This window comes from Pygoscelis adeliae, unplaced genomic scaffold (genome assembly GCF_000699105.1).
Source record: "Pygoscelis adeliae isolate BGI_AS28 unplaced genomic scaffold, ASM69910v1 Scaffold208, whole genome shotgun sequence".
NCBI classification, from domain to species: Eukaryota; Metazoa; Chordata; class Aves; order Sphenisciformes; family Spheniscidae; genus Pygoscelis; species Pygoscelis adeliae.
This window is the reverse complement of record NW_008825290.1, coordinates 60,275-66,094: the sequence shown is the minus strand read 5'-3', so window position 1 is coordinate 66,094 and position 5,820 is coordinate 60,275. Positions and strand designations below refer to the sequence as shown.

Below are 5,820 nucleotides of genomic sequence, written 5' to 3'. Positions count from 1 at the left end.
AGCATGTGGGATTCAAGCCCATGACAGTCTCAGCACTCCCTGCATGAAGGACGAGAGCTGCACCCTGCATGCCAGAGGGACCAGCTCATGTCTCTCTCCATGTTCAGCCTGAACAATAGGGTGCTGGACAATAGGGTGGCTCAGTTCCACCAGGGTCCTCATGTTGGGGCGTTGAATGGCTTTAGCTCCCCAGGCACAGGGCCCAGAGCTCCCATCCCTGCTCTGAACCAATGCTCTAGAAGCTGGGGTGGGGGATTTGGACCAAGAGAAAAAGGAGGTTCCTACCAGAAGTGGGGTTCGAACCCACGCGGGCATGCGCCCATTGGATCTTAAGTCCAACGCCTTCACCACTCGGCCATCCTGGTGGGCTGTAAGCTCTCCCCTGTCCCACTAGCTCCTCCTCTGGAGGGCACACACCTCACCAAGCCCTCAAGGTCCCAACCCAAGATGCTTCCCAAGCCCAGTGACAGCTTCCCCTCCCCACTGCCTTCTTTTATGTCCCCAGCAAACTCATGGAACATCTCATTGGGAGGCACCAGGTCTCGAGGGCCATGGAGGATGGCACAGCCCCTGTGTGTCACACTAGGTCCTTGTGAAAGGACCATAGTCACTGGTGATAACACCGCCTGGGACCCTGGTGCAGGAGGGTCATCTCTGGAGGGTCTCAGCCTCACCCTGCTGGGTGCCCAGGGGGACGGGAGCAGCTCTGAAAGCCCAACAGCACTCAGCCAGACACGCCATGCATTTAAACCACTGTTCTTGCACCTCGGGTCCCGCTCCTCACTCCCTCCAGTCCGCATTTGGGACTCTACTAGGGCATTTAGCTGGGAAAGACAGTGGGGCAGAAGAGTCTTTCTTTTTCCTTTGGGGTGAGGTACAGCTTTTTTTCTGCCATACGGGGAAAAGAAAAAAAAACAAAACAAACACAAAAAAATCTGTTGAATCACATGGGATTCAAACCCACAGCCCCCAAATACCTATGTGCAGGAGGTCTTTAGCCCTTAAGCCACAGGAGCCTGATAATTTCTGTCTCTGATTTCAGCCACCCTCACTCTTCCCAGGCCAGCACCTTCACACAGGGACGCTATCACACAAAGAAACCTGGCCAGGCCTTTTCACCAGAGGATCCTGTCTGCTGGAGACACGCTTGGCCAGGCTGTCCTGGTCCTGTCCTGCTTGAAGATGAGAGCAATTCCCTCCTCGCTTCCCCAGGGACTGCTCACGACTGTGCTCTGGGGTAGCTGAGCTGCTTGGAGGGCTTGCAGTTGGCTGCTGCAGAGGTGAGAGGCCCTGGCCAGAAAAAGGAGTGTTTCCAGGTCTCAAAAGAGGGTGACACAGAGCTCCTCAGCCAAGGAGGGGTCACCCTGGCCTCCAGAGTTAATTCAGGAGTGCTAGGAAGCAAGGCAGAAGGACCCCAGGCATCCCACTGGAGGATGCTGCAGGTCCTCAGCTCAGCAGAGGACTGTGTCAACCTATTCACATGCAGAAGTCCTGCCAGGAGGAAAATTCACCCCCTTAGGCGCCAAGAGGGGACAGCAACTTTCCCTGCTTCCCTTTGCCCATCATATTACAGCTATCTACTATGCTGCTCTGTGTGTGCAGAATCGCAGCTCAGCATCCCCGGATGCCTCCAGCTCCATCACCCGCATTAATATCAAATGAAACCATGCTCACCAAGGGTGTTGCGCTCACCAGCTCCCAAGGAATCTGCTCCTAATGAGTGACTTCAAAGCATTAATGAGCTTGCAAAGCTCTCCTCTTCGTTTGCAGAGCTGGACTTCGCACACTTGGCATTAAGACAGGGGTCACCCATCAGGCGAAGAGAATGCATGTGCATGTTGGCGAATATAATATATTTGTCATCCTCTAAGAAGCAAAGATTAATCATGCCCTCTCCGAAAGGAAGCTTTTATGTCACATCTGCTCTTCACAGCATGGAGAGAAGGGACCTGCCCTCAAGGATGTCCATGACCCACACTGCCTAGATCCCCATAGCACCCAGCGAGCCCAGCTTTGCAGTTAACATCCCACCTTAATCCTTTGGGTCCAGGCTGGGAAATGCTACTTGAATTGGCAGCCTGAGGGATGAATAAAGTTTTGGAATTGTGGTCCAGTGCAGGTTTAAGGCATGTGTGGAGGGAGTGATATGGATGTGTGAGAGAGCAGGTTTGACTGACACTTCCTGCTCTGTGGCATCCTCCCAGCACAGGCAAAGAAAGAAGATGCTGGCCCAGAACAGCAAGGGCTGCAAAATGCATCTGCTGCTCTCTCCAGGGACCAATCTCTCCCAGCCACAACCCCCTCCAAGCCTCTCTGAGCTCGCCATAAATCTCTGTGTTGAAACAGCCTCCAGTGCCTGCCTGGCTACCAGCCTAGTTGCACCCATTTTAGGAGCTGAGCCTATCTCCTGCTGAGCTAGGAGGAGGCCAGGCAAAAAAACTGTGCTGAGGGACCAGCAGCCAGCCTGAGCACGAGCCTGCATGGGCACTGTTTGCCCTTCCTCTCAAAGCCCCTCAGACCCTTCAGCCTTTCCAGAGCCCTCTCGCTGCTGACACCCTGGTTGGCATTTGTGCTGCTGCAGGGAGGCTTGGATGAGGCACATGGCAATGAGATATCGGCTTGTTATTGCACCGCTGTTGCTGAGCCTTCAGGGTAATCTCCATGTGCAGTCCACAGTGGCACTGGCGTGGGGGCAGCTCAGCTTTCCTTGCCTGGTTCAAACTTACCATGACACATATCCAAGGGGGTCGCTGGCACAACTTGGCTGTATTTAAAAATGCAGCCCCGAGCAGATGCTTCATAGGGTCTTCCATGGCTGTGCATCATCCACGAGGTTGCTCAGCTTCACCTGCAAACCTGCACAGAGAGCTGGCTGGCACTTTGCTGGGTCTGGAGTCAGCCTTGCCTGCCGGGGGGGTTGTAACATCAGCTGAATTACCTGTAGTGCCTTGGATGTCTCCTATGCAATCCCAAGCCAGGCAGGCTGTACCTTGTTTGCAGTATCCCCATGAGATGACAGCTTGAAGGTGACATGGCTACAGGCTTCCAGAACACATGTTCTGTAAGAGAAAGACATTAATAATGTCCTGAAGTCAGAAAGGTGTCATCCTTTGCTTCAGAAATACATTGGCAATATTAACTGGAAAGCAGTTTCTCCTCTCACCCTTTCTCCCTCTAAAAGAGATCTCCTGGCACTTGGTGTCTATTCAGTAGACCTGTGTTTAATTGAAATAGCCACTGGAGGCAACCACCATCCCACATGTTAATACTGCAGCTGGAGAGTTGCTGATTGGTAATTAAGAAAAAGAAAAAATCCAAAACCTTAAGGTTATAAGCAAGGCAGAGTAAAAATGGCACTTTAAGAGATTTCAGGCCAAAACTTCTCTGCTTTACTGATGCAGGGGCAAAACCGATCTCTGCATCATCACTTTAGAAACTAGTTGGAAAAGAGAAAGAGTAGGACAGGGTTCTCCTCTGTGCTCCTCTTATGCCCTTCCTCTGCCTCGCGAGCAGTTCAGCTTGTGGGTTACGACCATCACAAGCACTAAGTGACCCAAATGTTTGACACAGATCAGACCTACCAGGGTCATCTTAGGTTAAAAGTGAGAGATGACAGCTCAGCTCCACCTTGTGCAGCAGGCTTTGGGAGGGGAAATTCATGCTGCTTATAGCAACAGGGCTCCTGTATTGTGTTCATGTAGCAGTTAATGAGGAAGCTCTTCCAACTGTGTCAGGTTTTAAATACGCTATTCATGTCCCACATGTAACTGTAAACTACCACATTTTGACAGTAGCTGGAGTTTACCGACAAAAAGAAGAGTCGAACAGGGTAGCATTACTATTTAACTGGTCCTCAGTAGGTTTAAGAATAAACAGGCAAGCAAGCACAGAAGAAGATCGCTCTTCCTTCCTATCTTTCCTCCCTCTTGAGAGGCAGTTCAGGAAATCAAGCCAGCCTCACTTTGTATTCAGAGGGTTTTCTTTAAGGAATGGCTAGAAAATACATGTTGTATTCCTATGGGTGAAAGCTTATACTCTGCAGAATTTGACATGATGCCTCACTGCTTGTTGGCTCAAGTCAGCCCCTGTGGAACTACGAACCTTATGGTGCTCTATAGCTCAAGAGGAAAGGTTTTCCACAAAGCTTGCAAATACTGGTATTCGGCCAGAAAACCAGAGACCACTTACTGTGGGCACACAGACTGGATTAAAAACCAGTGGAGTTCTGCAATTACAGGAGGTTATTTATCCCAGAGGGAAAATATGTTTTCTTTGTTGATTAAGTTCTTTCAAAAAAGACAACAAAAACTCCGTCAAACCAAAAGCAATGCAGCTACCACAGCTAAAGTAGTAAGTCATAGAAAATAATGGATTTGTCTACTTTCTCCTGCTCAGGAATGATCTCCCAGCTGTTTACAATTTTCCACAAGCTATTGCTAGTCTAAATTATTCTCCCAGTTATTTTCCACAAATATTTCTTGGACAACAGACAGTTTCTCAAAAACTTAATCTTGATGGTTCAAAGTATCTAGGCTTCACATCATTGTTTCTGCTTGTGTTCTGAATGGGCTCATAATGAGATGTCTGGAGTGAATGGTGATGGTTCAGCATTTCAGAGTCATCACCTACCCACATTCAATTATTCCCATAGATGTTCTGGACAGGGTGTACACGTAGCTCATCAAGGCTTTGCCTTTGTTCAGTCTGGACTAGATTTTGTGAAAGATACCACCATGGACCCATATCTCCCTGTTGCTGTTCCATGCCTCTTCCAAACACCATCACTTACAACAGAGAGAAAATGAGTCACAGCTGTGCAGAAAAGAAAACTCAAGAACACACTGAGGGTCACAGCGCTGTGATGCTGAGTGCCCTAATCATGGAGTCATAAAGGCGCCTGATCTAAATGAGACATTCAGTGCATGTCCATCTATTCTTGCCTAATGCAGTCAGCCAGAGTTTTTCTACATTCATTGCAGAAAGAGAAACCTGGCTGATCCTGACTTGAGGCACATGTTCTCTGAAGACCCCTTCCAGCCCCGCTCTCCATGCCTGAATTTCAGCACATATTGGTCACCAGACGTGGGTAAACTAGGCTCTATTAAAGGCATTCCAAAATCACACTAGAAAAGCATATGTGTTGCATATTTTTGGCTGAGTTTTCACATGACAGAGGAGCTAGCCGTGGTAAGCAAAGGCTCAACTCCATCCTTTATGGGGTCATAACTTCGGAAACACTGCAGCACACTACCCTCAGAATCAACCCAGAGGGGAAATGGGGTGATTGAGTTATCACATGGACAAATATCAACAGAAGAGGCTTGCATGTGTCAAAGAAATCTACAGTTATTTACACAGCTTGGACAAAAGTGTTGGAAGGAATGGGAGAAACCTTTTGCGCTCCACCTGCAGCATCAGCAGTGCCCAATACTGCTTGTTATCTCAACGGGGAAGTGTGCAGGCAACATATCACATCCCAGATGTCAAGGTGCATCTGCATGAATTCCTAAAACGATGTGTGTTCTTTAGCCCAGAGCTTGGCTCCAGGCTAAGAGTTAAATTTGATGTTCTCTGCAGCTAAAACTTCTTCAAAAACCATTCCGGGTTAATTAGGGAAGGGAAATTTTGGCTGCAGTCTGTAAAAGAAAATTGGCTTGGGAAATCGTATGAAAGTCGCGTGTTTTGCAAGAGCAAAGAGAAAGAACAGGCTCATTTCTAAAAGCGCTGCACCTAAGAACTTCAGAAAAGCACAGAACTTCACTGAAATACAATAAAAGGCATTGCCTAAAAGCAGAACGTCTCCTTTGGCTCAGCATATCC

The 5,820-nt window shown here is 48.7% G+C and overlaps 1 non-coding gene across 1 annotated transcript; it reads right to left on the bottom strand.

Annotated features, from left to right (window-relative positions):
• Window positions 1–282: 282 nt before the first annotated feature.
• Window positions 283–365, bottom strand: TRNAL-UAA. Its single transcript has one exon. It is a non-coding gene; the product is annotated as a tRNA-Leu (tRNA).
• Window positions 366–5,820: the final 5,455 nt, after the last annotated feature.